The 26,165-nt window shown below is 33.2% G+C and overlaps 1 protein-coding gene across 2 annotated transcripts in view; it reads right to left on the reverse strand.

Annotated features, from left to right (window-relative positions):
• LOC128992384 (uncharacterized) overlaps positions 1–18,309 on the reverse strand; it is a 33,027-nt gene extending 14,718 nt beyond the window's left edge. For both annotated transcript variants that reach the window (XM_054415937.1, XM_054415936.1), the window contains exon 1: positions 18,213–18,309. The gene's annotated coding sequence lies outside the window, so the exon portion shown is untranslated. The remainder of the gene's footprint in view (positions 1–18,212) is intronic.
• Positions 18,310–26,165: the final 7,856 nt, after the last annotated feature.

Consider the following 26,165-nt stretch of genomic DNA (forward strand, 5'->3'; position numbering starts at 1 on the left):
TACTTCAAGGTACCAAATGAATTGTTTTTTAGATCTACAAAATTGTTTGGAGGGAAATTGGGGGACTCCATGTTTTGAGGGCCAAAAATGAGAATAATAATATCACTTTTTATCCTATAAAATCCCGTTACCACAATCTAAAATGCTATAGTTATAGTTAAACATTACTCATGCCATAGTTATAGTTCGCGAGCTTGTTCGAATTAACATAGGTTTCCACGTTCGTACTGTACAACATTTAATCAAAATCGAATTGTTTTTACTAGAGTTATCCTGCTAACGGACACACACACACACACATACAAATATATAGGTATAATATGACAATTATAGTAGTTAGGGCTGTTATTTTGAAATTTGAATATATTATTGAAAACTATGTACACTTTTAACATTCATTTTATTTCACAACCATTTTGTTACCTAACAAAATCAATTTTTAAGGGTACTTAGTTTTCTTAATTCAAATTTCTTAAAATACTTGGTTGCCTATGATATTGCGGACAAAGTTAGTTGTTTGATTTAGGGCTAAATCTGCTTGTTCAGTCAGGTAATGTAACTGTTGTTCTTTTAGCGAATTTCCCATACCTTTATAAGGAATAAGCTATTACCATAGGTCTCATGGTAAAACCTGAACCTGTGACCGATTTACTTTTCCGTTTTAAGGTCCCCAGAGGCCAAAAATACCATCCGTTTAAATTCATATACATAACTTATGCCGGGTGTTTCAAAAATCAGTTTACCAAATAAAGTATATTTGTTTAAAGCAAATAATGAATCAATTTTATTTATATTATAGTTTTATTGAAATTAAATTTACACTACACATAGGTTGTAAAATTAAAAGAACTGTTCTAAATGCTTTCCACTAACTTCAATGAATTTTTCACAGCGTTTTTTTTTTACACTTTTAACAATCTTTTTGCACACTTGCAACAATCTTTTTGCATAGATTTGTATTTTTTTTTAAGGCTTCAAATTCTCTTGCGATGGCTGATCTCAAGTACAGAACATCTGGGGCCGTATATTTATTTATTTATTTATATATGTGTCCGTTAGCACGGCAACTTAAGCAAAAATGATCCGATGTTGATGAAATTTGGTACACACGTGTAAACCTACCTTATTCCAACGAGTTCGCGAACTAGCATGATCGGACTATGGGAACGGGGGTTTATGGGGTAATAATTGGGTTTTCTTTATATTTTGCGTGAATTTGTGAATATTTACGTATTTCGTTCACGTAATGAATGAACCTTTGTGAAAATATATTTGAACTAGAAGTGTTAAGGTTCACCCAGTCAATCCAGGTCCCTTAGTTGCCATTAGCTCTATGGGCTATTAATTAACAGCTGTGTTTAAGGAATATGTCGGTCGTAGGCACTAACAAGACTACAAGATCGCGCTACTCATCCTACACTCATCTACATTCATACTTGGCTTAAAATATCTACGTTTCTAAGAAAAATTGTCATTCCAAAGAAAAATTATTAAGTACAGATAGATAACATGAATCACCTTTTTATGGTAACTTTGGCTAAACCTCTCTTTGGCAAACTAACTAATTTGGTCAATGAATTGTAAAATATTAATTTGCCTAATAAAGAAATTTCCATTCTGTTCGGATAGTAACGTTGCACTATATACATGGAAGAAATTATCCTAAATATCAAAGTTGAGAAAGTTACCCAAAATGCAGTTCAAAAGCTTGATTCAAAACACATTCAATTAGACTACTTGTTTAACGTCTGCTCTCGAGCAAGATTAATTGAAAAGTTTGAGAAAGCTTTCCTCAAGTTGACAAATCTGCGAGTGAGCCTTTTCAGCGAGGATTTCGCTCAATCCGGTATGAAAGAGGTCTGAATCTCGAGATGTAAGTTGCTTATTTCTCATAGCAGAGCCTTTGTCTTGTGAACAAAAGTAAAATCGCAATCAGTTTTACAAATCAGAGGCGAGTGAGAATCAGTGGACTGTATGCGACTCTTTTGAGTTCTCTTGATGTAGAAATACTACCCTTCGGTATGCTGACAATACGGTAACTAAATATATTTCACAAAATATAACTGTGGCCTTAGAAACAAATTTGAAATACAGTTTGGATACTGTAATACCTGTTTTATTACTCTTAATTGTTCGAAGTTAGATAGTAAAATAAAAAATCTTACCTTTACGTTAATTCTAAGTGGGGACCGAGCTTTGCTCGGAGAAAATCGTAGCCTACACTTTGTTTCCTTACGATCGATTCTCTGTTCTCTCTTGAATATTCTGTATACATTTTCGCTTCGGAGGTTTTTGATTCTTTGAAAATTAACCTTGAAAACATTTAATACTGATATGTAGCTAATCAACCAAACTAAATATATTCTTGAAAATGTTTAGTCTAAACTAACCAATACATTTGTTTTTGTTTACATGCCAAATCAAATTACGACAATAAAATAGCCTGTATCAGCTGTTTTTGTTAACACGATTGCCAAAATAAATACCGAAATGAAATACCGAATAACAACAAATGACGATGATTATGATTTCTAAACCATTGCTTCTTCTCGGGCTTCGTTGCCAAAAGTGTGCAATCTACATGAGCTAAACGTTCGTGATTTTTAGTGCCGAAAGACAGTAAACGACGATGGTTAATGTGATTTGTAAAACGTTTCTTCTCTGGTTTTATTGAATTATAGACAAAAATAATTAAATATAGACTGTAAGCTGTGCTGTGGTTACCATAGGTTCTGGCGCACACCACTGGGAGCGCCATTAGCTACGTAACTACACGGCGCTTCCAGCGGTGTGCGCCAGAACCTATGGTAACCATGGTAACCGTAGCACGGCTGACAGTCTATATTTAATTATTTTTGTCTATGATTGAACCAAGCTAAACCATGATTGCCATGAGCTAAACTTATTGGCAACAGCAAAATCAAGAGTAAACCAACATGATTCACACACATCTCTTTCATGTTTCAATCGGAGGAAAGGACGAGAGGGCTACATGCATTATCCAGTGTCCAAACCCGTGCGGAAGTCTCGTGCAAACAAACGCCTCCGATCATTACGCGAGATAAACTCCAAATGGAAAGTAAATCAGAGACACTTTGCGAGTTTACTACCGCGTGCGAGTTCTCTCCGTCACGCAACCACGATCATTTATTAATCGCGTCTGCAAATCCCACACAAGATCCCACTTATACAGCCGACCTTGCTGCATCCAAAGTTGTGACTGTTCACTGTTCGTATTCAAAGCTGATCATTGACTTTGTTATTGCGCAAGTTGATTTCCAAGTATATCCATACGAAAATCTAAACCGTGTACGGTTAGGACTACACTTGAGGGGTCTGATGTGGACAAAATGTGTCTTTCGTCGTTTTAGGGTAATATTTACGTACCATACGCTCTGTGCTTCGGTTATGATATCACAGGACGCACTTTAGTTTTAAAAAAATAAATCGTTTTACTTGGCTACAAATGCGTTAGAGCTGGCCAAATACTGTAGCAATAATGTAATATCAAACATCATAATTGCACTTTTTATTAAAATATTTAAATAATATACAATTTAACCCTTTACAATTCCATGCAAATCAAAGGTGGTATCTTCATGCAATATAAGTCCACATGCTCATTATGAGCTTCATTTTTTAAAACTTTACATGCAAAATACAAATGTGGTTCAATGATGCAGTCCACCTTAAATCCTTGGTTGACATACTAATCACTGTCACTGCTTAACTATTCAAAAAAACTTAAAACTACCTAACTAATGGCAACCTAACAATAAAAATTAAACACATACTAGACAGAGACATGACTAATAATTGTCTTTAACTGAAATTGTCGTTCTCTCTATTAAGTTAAGTCAATAATGGTTTCATTGTAGCTCATCAAAGAGCTTCTGCGTGTTATGTTCAGAACCAAGCTAACGTTAGTCGCTTATTACGCTTAGTAAAAATATAATAGTTTTAACCTCATTGGAACTGTCAATGCAGTAACCTTAAGCCGTATAAATTTAATTACAGTACAGTAGTGTGTTTGTTGACTGACTTAATTATTGTCACAATGAATAGCGCATTTCCATAATTATATTTACGAATTGAAATAAATTATAGCATCTTTCTAAAATGTATTTTGTTTCAGCAAGAAAATTATGTTTAGTATCATATCGTTGGTAAAATAACAGAGCAATGAGATAAAGATAATTAATTTTGCACCAAATTTTCACTTACTAACTAGAGTGGTATTTCCAATAACCTTCCGGTTTAATCTACAAAACGTTAAATCCGAAGTGAATTGGTCCTGTACTGACTCTATTCATCGTGTATTTTTTTCTCACATATCTTTCCAAGAGCATTCTAATCATGCTCATGTCTTAAATCAAGATAAAGTAGAAGTAATACTGCAATCCACGCCTTGCAGAGTGGCGTGCAAGTCTGTGCTAAATTAGGAGTTAATAGTTCAAGGTCAATGTGGGGAAGACTATTCAACAGCTCAATACACGCATTCAACATCAGACACAGCTGTATAATACACACGTAGGTGTAGGCTATCATATTTTTTGTAGATTATAAAACTTATCCTAGCAGTTTATAATATAACTAGTGAACCCGTGCTGCTCATCGCGCCGCAAAACAACATATCAATTTAGAAAACAAATCCATCGTGTTATATATTGATTCTAAGTCGAAAATAAAATACAGTAATGAATGAAGCCTTAGATGGAAAGTAGAGAATCCATTTTCTATCCTATTTTATTTACAAAAGTACTTCCTTGAATAACTTACTAAGTTTTTAGTTGTGAAATCAAACCTTCAGGAAAATTACCCTGGTCAGAATTTTCCGCGATGAATATGGGTACACCATCAAAATTTGTAGCCCTACTTAAAGCAACATAAAGCCCATGACTAAAAACTGGTCTGGGTAAGAGCAGTGCTACTCTTTTAAGTGATTGCCCTTGTGCTTTATTGATTATCATTGCAAATGACAAAGCTAACAGAAATTGGCAGATTTTAAATGGTAAGTTTGTTTCCAACGGGCACATTTTTATCCTCGGAATCAAAATATGTCCCCTCTCACTTGTTCCAGTTAGGACTTTTACATTCTATTAAATTGTTAACCATTTTGGCCACTTGGAGTCTTGTTCCATTAATGAGGCCCTTCTTGGTGTATTGATATTCCTCATCAATAAAACCATTGCCCCGTTTTTTAAATCAATCTGTGTCTTGGCAATCCACCGACCATATTGTTTAAAAACTCTGCTGGCCATTCTAGATGGGCGTTTAAATTATCTCCAAGCAAACTATAAATGATTTCGAACACCTTGGGCTCAGCTGGCAATTTTTTCAAGACTTTGTTGTTGATCAAATCACATTCACTGTTTTTGGAGCTATGGCTTTGTCTTTCATTTTGACCATTTTGTATACTTTCAACGACGTTTGGTTGGATCATCAGCGCATCCAACTCCAAGCATTTTTGCTGGCAAAATGGGGAATCCATCAGCTTCCTATCAGCTTTAGCCTATTTGAACTCTTTAATTTCCTGCTCGTGTACGTATTGCGTCATGAAGTTTCATATATAGCTCTGCTCGAAGTTTTGACTGTTCCCTATGAATGAAACCGAGACGTTCACCTTCAATTCTGGTAAAAATTTTAACTATATATTGAACTTTAACCTTACCACCACAGCAGAATACTGAAGCCTAACAGATAGCCTGTGGGCCTCCGGTGTGTAGCTGTCGAGTCGATCCCTCCATAAGGGAAAAGCAAGGGATAGGCTATTGTATACCTGAACAATGTGCAGCCAAATCTTCTGGGGTCCCATTTTTAGGATAGGTACACAACAAATAATTTAAAAAAATGTGTATAGCAACAAACATGAATTAGTAGTATAGGATTTGTTTTGTTTTGATTTATAAATAAATTGTCTGGTAGATCAGCTGTTTCGTGTCAAATTAATGAATGTCAAAGATTTGTGATTTTAAATAGGTATTACAGTAGCCTACGGTTTTATAAATCATGGTAACTTTTTCTCAACTAAAAATTTTACTATTCCCAGCTTTAAAATAAAGTAGTATGATCCATTATTAGTATACTTTAATATACATTGGTTACCAAACGTGATAACATTTAATATACATTAACAGTCATAATAAACACTATTTTTTTATGTAGTAGACTTTGACTATTTTCAACTAAAAACATATGTTTTTATAAATTAAAAATATCTCCCATGTTATCCTTATGGAGAAAAAACTGACTTTAAGGGCCTCTGACGCCCTTACCAACGACTTCATCAAAAATCTAATACCGTTGGGCACAACTACACGTTTTAACCTTTATTTTGAGACCTCTAACGTCAAAATTGGGCAAATAATAACGGAGGAGTTCGATTAACAAAAAACGGCTTAGCCTATTATATATATAGATAGATATAGATATAGATAGATAGATAGATAGATAGATAGATATAGATAGATAGATAGATAGATATAGATAGATGTAGCCGCCTTATTTAGGTTCTTTGTGTACCGGTATGGTTCCAAAAACTGTACAGTATTCCTATCTCCTAGATACATTTATAAGTGTAATGGGGACGATTACATGATAAATACAGGTATAAAATATATAAGAATTACATTACCAAGATTAAACTAAAATCGATTAAATCCATTAAAAAAGCCAAGCAAAATATTTTAAATACAATTTGTCGTGTCAAATATTTAAGTTTACTACAAATTTTACAGTTGAATTTCCTGAAACAAGGCATGAATAAATGGCTATCTCTCAAATTAAAAAGCAACGAATGAATTTCTATATGACAAAAATACTAATAATACCCAGTTTTAAATCGTACGTTTGGTTTAATAACAACAAATTTTCTTTGTTGAAAAGTTTTATACGATGTTTAACTTTGCGCATGATCAACCAGGATAAAAACCTAAGGTTATTTTTTTAAATAGATAGCATTCTCTATCATTTAACTCATTGATATTATTCAAAATTTATCTACTCACATTTATTTGAAATCGTAAAACACTTTTCAGAACCAAGAGATGTCTTCGTCAACACATTTCACATTGTGTTTTTCCCCCAAAATATCAACCTTCATGTTTTAATTGGCCAAAACCTGCAACAGTATTTTAGTAAAAAAATTTTAGCACAGTTTTAAATTACACTTTTTAACAATACGATAAAGTAGAATATGTTGATTGTTGAAGGGCCGAAAATATTCTTTGCAGCCCCGGGGGACAACGCAGCTCACACAAAAGAGCGTCTCCGTTGTCATCAGACCCCATTAGCAAAATACGTTCCTCAAGTAACAATCGATAATGTCTTCCGCATCACTTCTTGTAATGTCTAGCGTCAAGAAAATACTCGAGTTAACAACTTTCCAGGGATGAAGTTTTTATAAATTTGCACTACCGCATTTGACCGATTCTAGGGCTGTTTGTAAACTATTAACTTAAAATGGCGTATTTTGTTATTAATTTGTGTGTTTCTAAGCCAATGGTACGGTATATGTATATGCTTTTTTTTAAGGGAACGGTCCAAGCCCTACTCATGTTCTTTTTAACAACCTATAGTGAGATACTGTAGTATCAATTGATATCTTAGCCAAAATGCAAATGCTATCTGGATTCTGGATCCCTCAGAGTCGAACCACAAGCCTTGAGGATTGAAGGCAAGCATTACAACAGGTAACTTATGTACCTGGTATGATTAAAAGTGTGATCATAACTTAGTGGTTCGTGTACATCGCAGGGAAAATATACGCATAATTTTAGAAAGAGATTTTCCTGTAGATGTGCAAAATCTCTTTATAAATAAAAATATACTCAAAGTATACACAACAAATTAGTTAAAAATTAAAAAAAAGTACCATGGGTTACCATTCTGGTGGCGAAATAACAACGAAATATAAACAGAAAATCAAAACAAATGGAAGAAATTTCAATCATATGTTTTATTTACAGTGTGGGGTGAAAAGAAGTCACATTACATATTTTTGGTAAAGTTTTCTACCACTGGGCGACCTCTAGTACCTTTATAGTTTACCTATGGTGGTATATTTCAACAACAGATAGTAAAGAGAGGAAAAACAAGTACAAAAACGGTACCTATAAGTGAGTTAAGTATAAGCGAGAAAAATTAACAATTTTTAATGTAAAACAAGAGCTGGATACTCTACATCAAGAATTCTACATAAATATCCCAGGTGCTTCAAAACTGTCTGCGTAAACAACGAGAGGGAAAAATCAAAAGTTATTATTGAATTTGTTTGAAAGCAGAAAGTTTGTATCTCTTCCAATTTCTGCACCTTTTTAGGTATGAATAAACAAAGGTTTATTGGATGTAGATGTGTAAAAACAAACTTTGGAAATCTTTTCGAAACAGTGAAAAAATATGCATTAACATGTATCCATACTAAAATTTGCCATGTTTATTTTAACATCGTTGGTTCCATCTTGATCCTAAGATAATTATATAAATTTATACCAACAGTCATGATTATGTTCGTTCAAAACCAGATTGACGTTAAAAAAGGAACCAGATGAGAGTTTTGATTTGTTTCCTTAAAAATCGTCGAAACTCCCCTTTGTAGCATTTTTATCCCTTGACAGGGGTTAACGATGGCTATCATAATATATATTACAAACTCTGTCATTATTATGGTTAGGCCTATATATTTACTTCATACCTAACCCTATAATTCTCGAAGTTTGTTGACACAATAACTCAAATGCAATTTTCTAATTTGTTGAATAAAGTTGTTATTACAAGTAATGTTTACGTAGCAAAATGTGTGCTAATAAGACAAAATGGGGGGTCTTCTATTTATAAAATACACAACGCTTAGGGGAAAGGCTTTATAAATAAATTGCCTTGTGAATGTCAGTTCTAATGGCCCGTTTTATGATTTATGTTCTCATAAGGTGAAATTCTATGTCTTAGCTGAGGTGAAAACTCAGTACTCAACATGGCGCAACATGTTTGAGCATGTTGGAACATTCTCTGGGGATCCTCATCATTCGTTATCATTTTCACTCCTTGTCTTGCTTGTCACCACGTACATTAGATAAATTATATAAAAGATCAACAAGAATATTATACAATCTGTATCTAAGTTTATTTAGTTTTATTATTGTAAAGTTGAAACTCTCGAGATTATTTAAATAAGATAAATTAATTGTGCTAGAAAAAATTTAAATTAATTTTATGGATACTTGTGTAGCTTAGTAATTTATAACGGAAACTAAAATGTTGCGGTAATTTTAGTTAAACACATATTTTTCAAAAGTCATAAGATGAATAAGCTGTAGGCCTACAACCACAATGACTATAATGAAACACACCATAATTCACCGAATGTATCTGATAAAAATAAAACCTAACCTATATAGCCTACTCGTACATCATATTGGGCCCGGGCTAAGAAATTGGCGAATTTTACTATTTCATTTGGTTGACGACCAACCGTTTTTTCTTTGTGTATAAACCAGGTCGTTATGCGGATTGGTGTATTTGTACATTTGGACGGGCCATAAAACCATTGTTAAACCATCGGTGAATCGGTACGTCCACGTTTATTCAACCTTTCTAGAATTTCCCAGGGAACGTGATACTTTTAGAATATTATCATCTTTTACAAAGAAAGGTTAGTTATGAAAAACCAGCTAGATTTAAGGTATATTACATTCTTACATTTTACACGTCAACGAAAATGGGTTACCGCGACTCAAACAGTGTTAACCCATCCACCATGGTGTTAACCAATGGTAAGATTTAAACGCCTCAGAATGAATTTCAATCTTGGATTACTTGGGTGGAATTCCCAATCATATTGGAGTTTGTTTGGCATTCAGTGTTAGCAACGGTGGATTAATTTTCTTTATTGAGATCAGGATCTATTTCGAGCATTTTAAATCACAAAGAATGATAATTTTACAAAATTAACACACATTCATATAATAGTTTATGTGGAATGATTGCTGTATTTATATGACTTTCTTTAAATATTAATTTACAAGTCTTTGGTTGATATCGTTTGTTGAACATATGTTGTAAATAATAAGACAACACTACTTTCAATATTTCTTAAAATAAAATTTATATTTTTCATCAAAGTAAACCCACCCACTATGATGATTTTTATAATACATGTTTTTATGTTCAACCTTTTTTTTAAATGTGAAGGAGATTCTTAATTTTTAAGGCAAGTAAGCAAAACTTAATTATATAATATACCTAAGATTGTCACGAACCTAAGGAACCTAAGGATATACATCATAACTAAAGATTTATATACTTGTAGAAATTCCCACGTTATAAACCATTGTAACTGTAAAAGTTATGAATGAAGCAAATTGTTGAGGTTGTCGCAGAGTGAATGAGGCTTCAAGCTGCTTTATCATAATTAAACGCTTGACAAAACACTAGGCCTACATTGTGACAGTGCGAATGAGATTTAAGACCTACATTTTGTTTCAACTACAGACGTTTTATTATATCCAGATTTGAAAATTGCAGTTTATCATCAAGTGTTGATCATCACGTAAAGATTATAGTAGAATAGAAAAACTGAAGGTAAATTATCGCCACCCAGAGCATTTGAAGTAATTAGGTAAGCAAAACAACTTACTTTTACCACCTGTCATGTAGTTCTAAGAAATTAGTTTTATGTTTTATCCGTTGTGGCTTCGCTCACAAATATTTTTAATTGAAAATTTAAATTGTAATCTGATAGGCCAACAAAAAAAAAATATTCGGCCTAAATCCGTTTATGTATAATCATTTAATTTAGTTAAGCATGTGTGTCTAACGAAGTTAAAACTAAGGGAAAACGTCTTCATTTGCAACATTAACTGCCTTTCATTAAGAGTTTTGGACTACTCACTTTGAAACCAAAATATGTTTTTGGCTAGAACTCGTCATTTTGCAGTTGCATGATTGTGGCATTGTCATTATCATATACCTATCTAGCTAGGAATGGATAAGATTGTACTTCTCAAAAACGTCTCATCATCTCTCTTGAACACCAATGTTATAAATAGTTATAAAGTGATAGGAGAATGCAGGTGCTACCCCTTCAAATAAAATGTTTTAAAAATTGTTCCTTTGAGATTGACATTCTGAACAAAATAATATACTGTTGGTAAATCATAGAGAACAAACAGATCTTGAAAACCACAACATAATAAATAGAGTAAAGACAAAAACACATCTTTATTTTTCATTCGTTTAACTATTACAAATGTGTTATGCTGTAAAACACTTTTTCAAGTCACAAAAATAATATAAATATTTTCATTTCACCTAGTAAAATATAACAAGCTGTTCCCTTAATTAATAGTGCAGATTCAAAGTATTCATGTGTAAAATGTAAACAAATCTTTTCTCCATTAGGACATGGGAACTTTAGCGGCCACTGGGGCAGAGCCCTGATGGAATTTCTTGAAAACGCTTCTTATTGGACACCTAGAGCCTAATTAGAATCTCCATGTCAATTCCTGAGTTCTTATGGTTAGTAGTGTTTGAGATACAGTGATCAGTGGGTCAGTGAATGGTATTTGACTTTAGTATAGAAGATAGTATAGAAGTATAGAAGATACACTTCTCCCATAACTGTTTGTGATTATCATCTTCATTTCAAGCTCCACAATTAGCCCCAGTGACAGATAGTGGATAACCAGCAAACTACTGGAACTAGTATTACGTAGCCAATCAAACTTGCCACCCGAGTAGAATGATCAATTCAGCATGTGTATTTACATGACATAACCGCAATGGTCTACAAGGGAATCTAATAACCATATTTCCATTGATACCTAATGTGTTCCATATATTTAGATAAAACCACGTATTCTTCTCGTATTACGAAACATATTGTTTTACACTTAATAAAATTCTATCTGTTATAAGAGATCCTTAATTTTTAATCGCCTATGTGGTTCAAAATTAAATATATAAGTTAATACGTCGGTAATATTTTATGAAAATAGCTTAGGCTACATGAGAATAGTCCCACTGAAGAAATACAGAAGAAATAAAGAAATAAAGAAAATAGGTAAAAACGCAACTAATGAGTACGACTTATGATGACGTGAATATTTACATGTTTTGTTGAGCTAACAGTATTTGCGTTGAAGGTTGTGTATATCTGAGTTATAAATACTCTTAATTTAGTGTGGCTCAAATGTGGAGCATAGGGTGTATTGAAAACGGAATACCAAGTGATGAACTGAGATTCGAACTGACAATAACATTGCACTGCGGGAAAATATCTAAACATTTATATTCCTTAATATTTTATGAGAACGAGGATTAGCATCAACACGCTTCTTATCACGCATGATGTCGTCAATAAACTACTGGAAGCTAATATTGCAGATCGATTAATACAATAGTGTTGAATTTCGCCAAGGAAAATGTTCCCGTGATAATTTCAAACTGCAGTGACTAGTGAGTTTTATGTCAGTGGAAATCTGGAAAAGTAGTTTGGTTTATTGTAATTAACATACATAATGAACCCGCATGAAAGAGAAGAAGATTGTGTATGTTGCTCACAGAATAACACAAAGTAATTAATCGACACAGAAGTTTTGTCATTCTGAATTGGGATAAAAGTTGTTTCGTTACAAGCTGACTGATTGATTTTATTCAGAACCATTAGACAGACTATTTGTTATACTGATTTGTTAAATAGTTACCTAAAATAAATAATCCAAATGTTCGGTAACTGAATGTCATGTAACAAAAAATACAGTCAAAGGTTGTAAGGAAATTAATCATATTTATGTAGCTGCATGTTAACAAACTTTAGTAAAACATAAACATTATTATGCTCATCAAAGGTAAACCGAGTAACACAGAATATGCAGGTGTCGTCTTGACGCAAATCAAGCAGTTGGTTGGGTTTATCTGCTCGTAGAAATGATCTAACGATTGCATTATCACTGAATAGTCCTAACCTGATAACCTAACCCAACTGATAATAACCTAACTGATCCAAAGCAGTGACAGTCGCCTTACATTATATCTGTATGGCTTTATTTCACCGTAGAATTGTTTAGAAAAATGCTGCTATGAATGTATTATTGTGTGCGATATAGACTGTATGCGATTCCTTGAATCAGTGTGCCAACAAATGCCTAGATATTAAATATTTCATACGAATTTCTACTGTGATCAGTAGTAGGTACTGTCTATCTTAAAGAAAATACAATGATTAATAATATAGTTAAAGTATACTACAATACAACGCAACAATGAATTAACGCAATAAATATGTACTGTAATAATATAATCTTATATATTAAAAAATTTGGTTTTTCTTTTCCGAGTTCGTTTGGCTCTTCTACCCGACCGATTTTCATGATTGAGGTCTCAAATTGAAGGTATGCACGCTCAGATTTGCCATCAAGCATCGGCATATATTTATCTATAATCCTACTCGGCTTATACGTAAAAGAAATTTGCTCCCCATGTTATTCTTATGGGAGTTAAATTTGGTTTATCTTTGCCGAGTTCGATTGGCTCTTCTACCCGACCGATTTTCATGATTGAGGTCTCAAATTGAAGGTATGCACGCACAGATTTGCCATCAAGCATCGGAATATAGTTATCTATAATCCTACTCGGCTTATACGTAAAAGAAATTTGCTCCCCATGTTATTCTTATGGGAGTTAAATTTGGTTTATCTTTGCCGAGTTCGATTGGCTCTTCTACCCGACCGATTTTCATGATTGAGGTCTCAAATTGAAGTTATGCGCGCACAGATTTGCCATCAAGCATCGGCATAAATGTATCTATAATCCCACGCGGATTATACGTAAACGAAATTTGTTCCCCATGTATTTCTTATGGGAGTTAAATTTGGGGTTTCTTTGCCGAGTTCGTTTGGCTCTTCTACCCGACCGATTTTCATGATTGAGGTCTCGAATTGAAGGTATGCACGTACAGATTTGCCATCAAGCATCGGCATAAATGTATCTATAATTCCACGTGATTTCTACGTAAACGAAATTTGCTCCCCATGTATTTCTTATGGGAGTTAAATTTTGTTTCTCTTTGCCGAGTTCGTTTGGCTCATCTACCCGACCGATTTTCATGATCGAGGTCTCGAATTGAAGGTATGCACGCACAGATTTTCCATCAAGCATCGGCAAATATTTATCTATAACCCCACTTGGTTTATACGTAAAAAAATTCCCTCTCTATGTATTTCTTATAGAAGTTAAATTTTGTTTCTCTTTTCCGAGTTCGTTTGGCTCTTCTAACCGACCGATTTTCAAGATTGAGGTCTCAAATTGAGGGTATGTACGCACAGATGTCCCATCAAGCATTGGAATATATGTAGCTACAGTCCAAACCCGGATTATACGTAAAATAAATTTGCTCTATTGGTAGTTAAATTTAGTTTTTCATTTCCCAGTTCGTTTGGCTCTTCTACTCGACCAATTTTCATGGTTGAATTTTCAAATTGAAGTTATGCATGTCCAGGATTTCCGGCAAATGTTGCCGGTTGTGCCTCATTCATCTAGAGCCTCTACTGTTCAGAATTCAATTAAGTTTTCATACCTATGGCCACTATTCAAAATTTTTAAATTAACAAAAAATATGAGGGCTAAAACTAATGAGTTAGATTTTGCTAACTTTTTGCTCGAAATTGGCAATGGGGAATACCCAACAATTGATGACAAATCTGTGGACTTACCCCCACCACTTATCTCTGATTCAGACATAGTTTCAGAAATTTATGGAAAAAACCTACAAACGCCTATGGACTCATCGTACTTATCAAAATGTGCCATTTTAGCACCAAAGAATGAGCATTGTGAGGAAATCAATAAAAGAGTTTTAGACCTCATCCCAGGCTCAAGCAAAACATATATAAGTGTGAATAAACTAATTACAGATGATGACAGTGAACTATTGCAATTCCCTATTGAATTCCTCAACAGCCTTGAGATGACTGGTTTGCCTTCTCACAAATTAGTCTTAAAGGAAGGTGCCATTGTGATGTTATTAAGAAATTTAAACTACACAGCAGGTCTTCTAAACGGAACAAGACTTATTGTCAAGAAAATGTATGAAAACAGTTTAGACTTAGAAATCATAACTGGCACAAATATTGGACAACGTGCACTATTACCCCGCATTGATCTCTCTCCATCAGATTCTACAGTACCATTTTCTTTCAAACGAAGACAATTCCCCATAAAGGTTGCGTTCTGCATGACCATCAACAAGGCGCAGGGCCAAACGATTGATCGAGTTGGTGTGTACTTGCCTGAACCAGTATTTAGTCACGGTCAGTTGTACGTCGCCTTATCGAGAGGGAAATGTTTCGATACTGTAAAAGTAGAAACTAAATCAAAAGGTGGACGAACAGCAAACATTGTTTGGAAGGAAGTATTATAAAAGTCGTAATATTAATAAAGATTATCAGATGGAGGGAACTACTCCTGAGAATATGCGTACATGCAATTCTACCGACAGAGATGTCTATTTTACAAGAAATATTGTTGTTAATAAAACATTCTTAATAAAGCCTCATTCACGCTGTGTTACATATGAGTTAACAAATGTACGTGCTTTCTCTGTAGGTGCTTTTAGGAAGTGTGTGGATATTGTTCTGGATTAATTGATTTTCAAAACGGAAAAAAATACATCGGGACGATTTTCTCTGTGTTATATGTAATGTGTTACACTTTAATTTGGTCATAAGGCGAAATTAATCCAGCAGCCCTATAAGAGTTTAATTAAAGTTGTACCGCCCTTATTAAGTTTAGTATTTTATTTTTTTATTATTAATTTCAATGCTGCGGAGCAGCACGGGTCATCTAGTACATTGTGAAAAAAAACGTAGAGCGAAATCTTCACAGAAACATCCTAAATTTATTGATTTGTTGACATTTTAATTTTAAGAATTTTTCAGTTATAATTTCTTGTACACAGTTGTTAAGCATATTATGAGGTTGTGGCGTTAATTTATGCAAATAAATATTAACAATGCTAACATGAAAGTCCACGAAAGTTTGAATTGTCACTAACTATACTTAATAGAAATAAAGCAACAAACTGTGTGTTGGTATCATTGTTAACTTTCTTTCTTGAAAAACTGCAACAAACCTAAAAGATGGTGTACTTGTAATTTTACCAAACTCTTACATTTAATGTTTGAGTTAGTACCAACAAATTAAAGTATTAAATCATTTCTATAAATTTTCGGGTAAGTCATCCACAAATGCTTAAATGGTTAGCCGTTATTTAATTTCCATTTTTGAATGGACTACTGCATGTAATGTGAAAATGACTATGCTAAAGGGCAAGTTATTTAGGAAGAGGCAAAAACAATGGCAGCACTAATGGTTGGGAGGACAAAAGTCTCCCATTAGGTGATAATGTTCTTCTCTTTAGAGAGCAAACTTTGGAACAACATGATGAAACATGTTCTGCAGAGAACATTTGCTATGTTCTTGTTGTATCTCAACCAACATGAGTATGGTATGAAAGTACCGAGTTCTATGTATAAGGAATAAATTGTATGTGTTAAATATTTAAAACATACAACTAATAGTACTGTAACTTGAAATGGAGTTTAATAGAAATTACAATGGAGTATTTAAATTACTGTATTGTCGTTACGGCATTGGGGTGTGGCAAAACTAGTTGTTGCAGCCGTGTGTCGTGTGAGTTCAAATCCTACAATTCGCCAGTGTATTTGACCTTTACAGTCTGACGATTAAGCAAAAGACCTAATTCTATAAAGAGAGTAGCCCGTATTGGAGAGATTTCATTACAAAAAGTAAAGATTACATCAACATTTAATTCCATCATATTAAAACCACAAGAGTTATACGAGTATAAGAAGAAACTCTTTTATTTTCTACCAAACTTAAATGGCAGTTACCGTCAAAAACAATAACTGTAAACAAAAAATACGTTTTGAAAGACTTATAAAGTATTTACTTAGAATTACATCTACAAACTCTAGAAGTTAGCTTTAAATTGTTTTATTAAAAAACTTTTTCTCAAGGTCATCGAACCTTGAAATATTACATACAACTGCAGCTGCTATTGACCAAAACTGAAACGAATGCATAGTACTGAAATGTACTGCATTTACAATATAAAACAGTGTTTCCTAATATAACTTTTGTAAATACACTGTAATTTTATTACAAGTTACATCATATTGCTTCTTGTAGTGGTTTATCGTGAAATACCCCCACTTCTGTCACCCTACAATTATTTTATTCTAAGAGCCGAAGTTTTAATACCAACTCGAAAGAATGTCTGGTACGCGGCTAACAACGGACTTTATGAAAGACATTAGAGATTTTCCCGGTATACGTAGCAAGGCTGGAACTGATGTAATAAAATTAGAATTTTTGCAAGCCATTTGTTTTATAAATTTGGATTCTGAATTTTCATCAACATAAGTAATGCATCATAAAGATTTCAGGTTAAGATGCTGCATTGTAGGCTACAGTTTCAAGAATACAATAGTGGAAGTTATTAAATAACACGGGTACAGACAGAATAATGGGAACATGGAAAACATGATGGATTAAAGGGAAAAGCAACCGTTAGTTGTGCTTTTGGCAGTATCTACATGGATCATGGCATAAAACTAAAACGTTGTTTTGATAACCAATGGTAATTCATAGTGTATTACAACAGATACAGAACTTTATTTTATTGGTTTAAAATGAAATAAAGTGTACAATTTTAGTAACTGAAGCAAATGTAATGATTGTTATTTTCTAGCTATTTTCATGGAAACTAATCAATAAAATGTTTCTCCTAACATTAGTGAGATAAGATGAGTAACATTGTGATTCTGATAGCCGAGGAACAGAGCTAGTTATATCCAATATTGGAAATAACAAAGGAACCCTTTCAGAAACAAAACCCGAAGTTTTACGGCGATCGGTTGAAAAGTTTAATAAACACATGAATTACACACATACAGATAATACATAAATACGTAATTGTAGAGGCCAACTTGTACCGAGTATCGATACAGATCTTCACATCAAGAAGGTATGACCAACAATTAAATCTGAAGCATAATAGCAAACTATACTATTTCCGTGGTTTTCTCCAGGCAGTGCCACAAATAATCAACCTGTTATTTTAAACATAAGAAAATGTGTTTGCTAAAAACGTTTGAGGGCATGCAACAAAGTTGATCAAAGTAAGATTAATTTACCCTTAAATTGGCCTTGAAGTACAAACGGTGGTTTAGCCATGCAGCACAACAAAACACGCCATGCAGCTGGACTGGGTCAGATTACAATGAGATCATTATCTCAAACATTTAAATTAAACAAAATCGTTATTCCGCAGTTGAACGCTAAGGAACAAAACATGATTTGGAATATTTTTCGCATGATCTGAGAGTTTCTGAATCCAGCACATTTGAGTGTATAACACACAAATGTAATTCTCGTTGCTTCGTATGATTTATGGATGATCTGAATGATGAATGTTTTGAAATCATTTAAGTTTCGATTAATGATACTTCAGTAGTTAACATTGGGTTGGAGCCCACGTTAAACTACACCACAGCCGCTTATGTCTATTTAGAATACGAATTTCCCAATATTTCCCAATGTTGGTTTTTTTTCTTCAGTATTATTAGACTCATTGGAATATGAAAAGAAACAAACCCTTAAGGGATATTTACCTAGCTTGCTGGACATTTAACAGTCAAACTACCAAGGGCGGGAAATGGTAGGAAGTGTATTGGATAAATTTTAATAACTTCTTGATCAGCATTGTACGTGTTATTAAATTTACGGAAAGTAAATAAGAGAAACGTCTTATAACACTTAAAAGATATATTTACGCTTATACTGTTACTCACAAGACGGTAAATATACAAAAAAGATGGTAAGTGGTGATCGATTTCGATTGGACACTCCAATCATCATCAGACCCAATAGGCGAATGGGGGTACCGTCTTGTGAGTAACAGTATAAGCGTAAATATATCTTTTAAGTGTTATAAGACGTTTCTCTTATTTACTTTCCATAAATTTGATGTAGGTACATGAATTGAATAAATCCCACCCAAATCATGCGATTTGTTTTTAAATACATAACGGAAGTTTGCTGCTTTTTCCAATTCTTTAAAATGTTTAGTCTGTTAAGGCGAGAAAATGCTACAAAGGTGATTAGATTGTATGTACGATTTTAGAGCTGCATGTTCTACTAAAAAGAGATTATGCCATTTCAAACGTTAAGATAGCATTGGGTGTTTTATAACTTTCTCTGAAACTATAAAAGTTAACTAAATCGGGATTACACATTCGGTTCCCAAATCGGAAGTTAAATTTTTAAATCAAATTTTAGTTGTGTACCTTTTACGGCAGCTCTTTTTCGTAGGTAAGTTTTAAAAACTGCGTATTTGATTCAGTAAAGATTTGTCTACATATCGATAAAAAAAACCATAGGATGATTTGAATGCACTCTTTTAGTAGAGCATATATTTGGTTCATTAGTTAGAATCACAATTTTAACTTATAAATACAACTTTTAATTTTTGCAGTAAAATGTGCTCTTTTCCTTCTCTAAATTAAAAGGTTTTGGTTGGAAAGTCAGTCAGTCAATTTTGCAGCGTGGAAAGACCCCTCGAGCCTTCGATAACTTTTCGAATTAGCCTTCATTGAAACTCAACTACAAGTCATTTACCAACTACACAGCAAAGGATAATCAAGTAATTTACAGCCAAATGACTTTTGACCTTTGAACCAATCCGTTGAAAGCATTAAAACTGACTTAGTTTTTGCAATTGGTAACGAAACCATGCTCTAATTTAAAAAAATATGTTCATTAGGTTTAGACATATTTTTTAAAGGTATTTCTCATCCTTAAAGATCAGCTGAAAACCACATTAAGGAGTATTTTCCTCCGGTTTAGAGAATACAGAATGAGTTTTGAAGCTAACTACAGAATGTATTTACCACACAGTTTAGTCAATTTAAAGGTTATTAACCAATAAAAACTATATACTTTCAAAATACTTCCCCTCCACAACAATCATACTAAAAGTAAAACTCACGTTGTAAAATGTAGACATGAGAGAAGCAGTTAACTACTATCAAACCTCTCCTACGTTTTCCGACACAAAAACTAACAACAACAAATGCGAATGCCTTTCTTTCATTTTAACTGTCGTGTTATAATCAAGGCCTTATAAAAAAACTGTATGTAGTCTATATATTAATAGGCAAGCATGTTTCTTTAAAACCTATTTTCTCATCTCGTGTGCATTGCAGTGAAAACCTACGCTTACTGTTAAAAAGATATTTGCCTGTAGATGTGCAGAATCCCTTTATAAATTAAAATAGGTTAAAAAATAAGCACTAAAAATTATATTAAAATTTGAAAAATTGCATGGGCCTTATGGGTGGTCATGCTGGTGACGAAATATAAACAAGAAATAAAAACAAATGAAAGAAATTCCAATCACATGTAACAAGGAAACCAACAAGGATTTTTGCCCAAAAGGACTTGTTGAATTGGTTTTAATTCTGTGCTCTCTGGATTTAATCTGTGAACGTAGTCGGAATGGAAACTGTAAAACCTGGGTGGTCCTAGAAACATTGCCGTGCAACGAGTTCGTGGAACTATGTATTCGTGTTTACAACAATTTAGCTGATAAAGTATTTAAAACTAACTTCGCTACTATATTGCGGTGCATTTAGTTCTCCTTCAACTGGTCATGTAATATAAGAGGTTTTATTCACTATCGATCCCTTAAGGAAATACAAAAAAATGTATTAAAATGGAAATTGTTTTACATTCTATCCTGACAATAAGTCAAAATTCACATGAGATTATTACAGTTTCTTAGATTAAGCTATAATATGTACGAATTGCGATTTTTTATGGATTTACTTTATGGCGAATATAAACATATATCTCAAAGAGGTACAAGGAAACACTGTTAGTTTTATTTTGTTCACTTTAAGGAAAAAATAAGTAAGCTTGTCTCCTTTCATTCAAATTTATGGAGAAATTTTTAATTTTCATTCATTCCTATTGTTATGGCTGTTTGTGTGGTACAAACATTACAATACTTGATTACCAAGCAACGACGCTGACACTAAAATCAATTATTAAACTGCATTATGTAATAAATAGAAGAAAGACCGAGAAATTCTCTTTTCTCTAGTAATAGCCGATTAATTGTAACCTGGTGTATGCAGTATCGCATATAGACCTAAACCAGAAAAAAATTCTGCGTAGTAAATAAGTGGTTTATAGAAAAACATCCTTCTGACTCGAACAACTTACGATTCTAATGTTAAGGTTCTGGGCCCCTTCTTGAGTAAACGATATTCCTAAACATTACCCCAATGATCATCGGCATTATGGTCAATATTTTGTGTAATTCTGAAGGGAGAAAGAGGTTTAGAACCTCTTCATACTAAGGAAGCAGGAAATGGTATAGTGAATGGATACAAAAATCCCAACTGAAAAAAACAATCATTTCCATTGTGTTAAAAGATTTTTTTTCCATTTCTACAAACTGACAAGTTTGATTTCAATTCAATCAAACCTTTCCCAGCCGTTCAAGAAACACAATTTGCTAACATCTGGAATACGTGGTAGGAGTGAATGGTTTAGCATAAATTACATTTATTTGGCTCTTAGCAAGATAAGGGACCGGAGATCCATGCATATGCAATGTTCAACATTAGGAATGTAGATATGTCGTGAGGTGGCGCCACTGAGCTGCGTTTGTATTGAACATCGTTTACACTTGTAGCTTGTAGCATACAGTCAGACTATTAGTGCAATGCACTTAGAAATAAACATATCCAAAGTAAAAATCCCCCCTGACTCCAATCGATGCAATATAGGCAACCTACTTTTTGGTAATACAGTACAGTCATATTTAAAACTTGAACATTTTTGACTTTTGTAACTCTTGACCGTGACCGTTGAAATTAGCATGATTATGAAGGAGACCCAATTAGTTTAAAATTGTAAGTTTTTTTTATTTTTATGTGCCGGTACAACGTATTTTGCACTTAACCACATAACTTTCGAAATATTTACCTAATAGAATAAACTCGAAATTAAAGAAAAATGTTTCTCCCCCTCCACAACCGGGTCTCAAAATAGTGTGTATCTAACAACAAATGAAGAATTGGTGTTCCAAAGAATACGTGAACTAATATTGGCACAGTTAAGTAGCCAAACAATTAATTTGAATGGTGAGGTTAGGCAGTTTGTTTACTTTCTGAACATTAATCAATTAGATTATATTTATACGACAACAACACACCTAAAATGATTAGAGGGGAGGGAATAGCGCGTATAGTTTTCAACGGTAGGCTACTTGTATAACCAAATTATTTAGTCGGATCATGTTTTAGCTCAGAACTCTATTCCAGTTATAAAATAATAACTATAATAAAAATAATAACTTATAAAACCTTCACTGGGGAATTATAAATTTTACTCATTGAAATATTAATGATCTGTAATTTTTTCTGCACTTAAATAATTGACGTAATGCAGTTTGTAAAAATTGTGAATTTATAGTATTTAAAATATTTTCTGAAACTGAATTTTTTTCAGCTAAGAACAATAGCTTTTTATTAGTAGCTGTAACAACAATCTTTTGTGAAGCTAACCGGTTATTATGACCAAACATTTTTATTTGTTTACATTTTGGTAAATTAAGATGGATTCAAAATTCCCGAATAGGTTTTTTTTTTAACAACGTGATATAATTATAAAATAAGTTCTGTAATAATTGATCCATTTGTAGGGTTGGTAACACTTTACAAGTTTCCATCACAATATAACAAAATAAATCCCGTCAATCCAAAACAGTAACATAAGCATTGAAGCAGATAGATCAATCTTTGTTGTATCACGTGGCTAGTTTCATTGTTGCCATGGTGGACAGCTGACAAATGTTCCTTGTAAAAAGAAGACGGGCAATCCTCTCTTTATCTTCCCTCGATAAGACACTGGCTTAGGTTTGACTCTGATTAAACGCTGTAACTTGTGAAATGGAATTCCTAAATTGCTATGTCAGCTTTATTTTTGTCTTGTAATTTTTCTCACAACTTTATTGGGTATTGAACATACAGAGTGTTTCGGAACTCTCTCTCCCCGAAACCCCGAGGTTATGTTCCTTAGGTCAAAACATGTACATTTGTAAATATGTATATATGTTAATTGTAAATAGTTTGACTCTGTCTATCCAGCAGCTGGTCATGGACGTCGAGGGAGGTAATTCAGATAAAAAAAACAACAAATATTATATAAACGTAGGCCCTATCTTGCTTCGTTTTCCATCTGTCAGAGTGTATGTATTTTTTACATAGCTTTTGAGCCACTTGAGGTGCCAACTTCAAGCTTGTACTTGTATGATGACTAATAGGAACAATTTTTTTTTACTAAGTTTGTATAGTTTCAAAATGGCGGCCCTTTTTATTTTTCAAAGCTTAATTACTAAAAAGCTAAAGGATTTATACAAAAGTTACGATAATGAACAAGGATTATTAAAACTCAATTCAATTTACAGAAATGTAAAATTTTTATGGGGTCATAACACAAATAACGGAGAAAATTTCATTTTTATAAAGGTGATACCTGCTAATTTATTGAATTTGTCAAAATTTTAATTTTTTACTTCAGAAACTTTTATTTTTCTCCATTATTTGTGTTATGACCCTATAAAAACTGTACATTTCTGTAAAGTGAAATAAATATATTATAGTATCAGTTTATTAAAAACACGTCCAGAGAAGACTCGTCATGCCCTCTCAAAACATTGCTTCTACAGCAAAATTCGTATTTTTTGAATACATGAAGGGTTAAAGATAATGTTTGAAACCGGTTACATTGTAAAAACATCTTATTCTAGATAGTTAGCACTTTAGGTTAATAGGTACTGTTAATACTGTTGTATGAAATGGCGACCATACAAAGTAGGTATTTTAAGCAAAGTATGAATGGAGATGAGTGTAGGTTGAGTGGCGCGATCTTGTAGTCTTGTTAGTGACTAAGGCCGACATTCCTTAGACACAGCTGTTAATTAATAGCCCATACAGGTAATGGTAACTAAGGGACCTACAGTTTATAGTGGAATCCGAACCACATTTTTGTCTTGGTAATTACGATTTGGTCTGTTTATCAGTATAGTACTGCGGATGGTTGTAGTACTCACTAGTGCGGACGTTAATCAACACTGGGGAGTATCGCATCCACAGTGCATGCCTATAAATATCCACAATTTTCAAGCTAAACTTAAAATATCAGTTGTTTTATACATATCAGATGTTTGACGGGGTTAACGCATTGTTTGACGTAACGCCAATTTCGCAGCGGGGAGATGACGTAGATGGAGGGCGATTTGGTCCTTTAAATTTACTTTATGACATAGTTAAATATCTTCCGTTGATTTAATAGGTTTCAGAAACAAAATTTAATCGCATAGCTTTGTTTCTTAGCAGTATATTCTAAAATGCTTCTAAAATCTTTTAAAATAAGTACTGTAGTTTAAAATTGTAAACAAATAGCTACGGAAGTAATTAAATTAATGTAAACATCATAATATTCCTACCATTTTTACAGAAATATCAGTTGAAAAATTAATTTACAAAATCTTTAATAAAAATCTTGAGTCAGAGATTAGGTTGATACAGCGACGGTTATTAAATCTTACTTATAACATTCTTTATTATTCTATGATTGTGGATATTAACTATAGGACATAAGATATAAGAATTTTATAATAACATTCTTATATCTTATGTCCTATAGTTAATATTCACAATCATCTAATTAACTATACAGCCCGATGTGTAACTCACTCACTGACTCACTGATCAGGTATACTAATGTTTACCCACTTCTAGAATAGCTACTGGGTTGAAACTTGGCACGATTTTAGGTATTGTTCTTAAACCACCAAGAAAATTGCCAAAAGTCACATTTTTAAATTTTAACCCCCCTAAAAAAATTCAAAATGGCGGATTTTTGAAAAGTGCGAAAAAGGCGTTTTTTTTAAACGTTTATTGTGCTTAAACCGTTCGTCTAATCAAAAAACGGAACACACTTACAGTATTTAAAATTAAACGAGCTACAATTTTATAATATAAAGTTTCTTTCTATCTCCACCCCTTCCCCCCAATATTTCGCTCTAAACACAAAATTTTGGAATTTTTCATCATGTTTGTTTGTTCAAACGTCCGTCGCGGCACAACCGTAGGTCTGATCAAGAAACAGATTGCACCTACGTATGTTTGCTTTTGACGATCTACAACTTTGTAGTTTAAAATTTTTTTCCATCTTCACTCCTTCACCCCCAAATTCATGCTTAAACTTGAAATTTTGCCATTTTTCCTTGTTTTTTGGGGGGTTGGCTGCCCTGGAGTAGGTTAAAATCCGTTTTGGGTATGTTTGACCTATTACTTGTTTTTAAATATGCCTAAAGTTCATCCTTAACCGATTTCGGAATTTTCACTCACCCTAATTAACCCTCAAAATTGGGGGGATAGTTTTAGTTAAAATAAAAAATCCCGATTTTGAAGATTCTCGTTAATTAAAAATTATATAAACGCAAGATTATATATAAACAAACAAATGCTTTGTATACAAAATTTTATGGTGTAAATTTTTTTCTAAGGCGCCTTTTACCTATCTATACTCCAACCCCCTCAAAAAACCCCATTTCGATAGTTATGTCCTTGGAATTTAGGAATAAGCCTACTTACACACTCATATTAGCGCTAGAACATTGAAATTTTTAGCGGTGTTGGTATTCGGTCCAAATTACCTTAAATATTATTAAAATCGTTATTTTCTCATTTTAAACCCCCCTTATGGTTTAAAATATCCCCCATGTTAATCAAATAGAGAATTAGCATGCGAAGAATAAAATGGCATTTCAAGCCTTTTTAAGGTCTTAGTAAAAATTTGTAAGTTAATCATGGTCGTAAGTCATTTGAAAAATAAAAAAGAGGCCAATCTCATCTTATACACCCCCAAACCTACAACACCCCCCTAAAAAAACTCAAATCTCATGTAAAACTGTTTCTCGTCGTTCTAGATATTTTTAATTTGTGTAGGTTTAATGTTGTGAAACGGTAGTTTTTTTTGTTACAACCAAGTTGAAAGTCGTTGTTTATGTC

The sequence above is a fragment of the Macrosteles quadrilineatus genome, unplaced genomic scaffold (assembly GCF_028750875.1).
Source record: "Macrosteles quadrilineatus isolate MER2022 unplaced genomic scaffold, UCM_ALF_1.0 Scaffold_4__1_contigs__length_99947679, whole genome shotgun sequence".
Lineage (NCBI taxonomy): Eukaryota > Metazoa > Arthropoda > Insecta > Hemiptera > Cicadellidae > Macrosteles > Macrosteles quadrilineatus.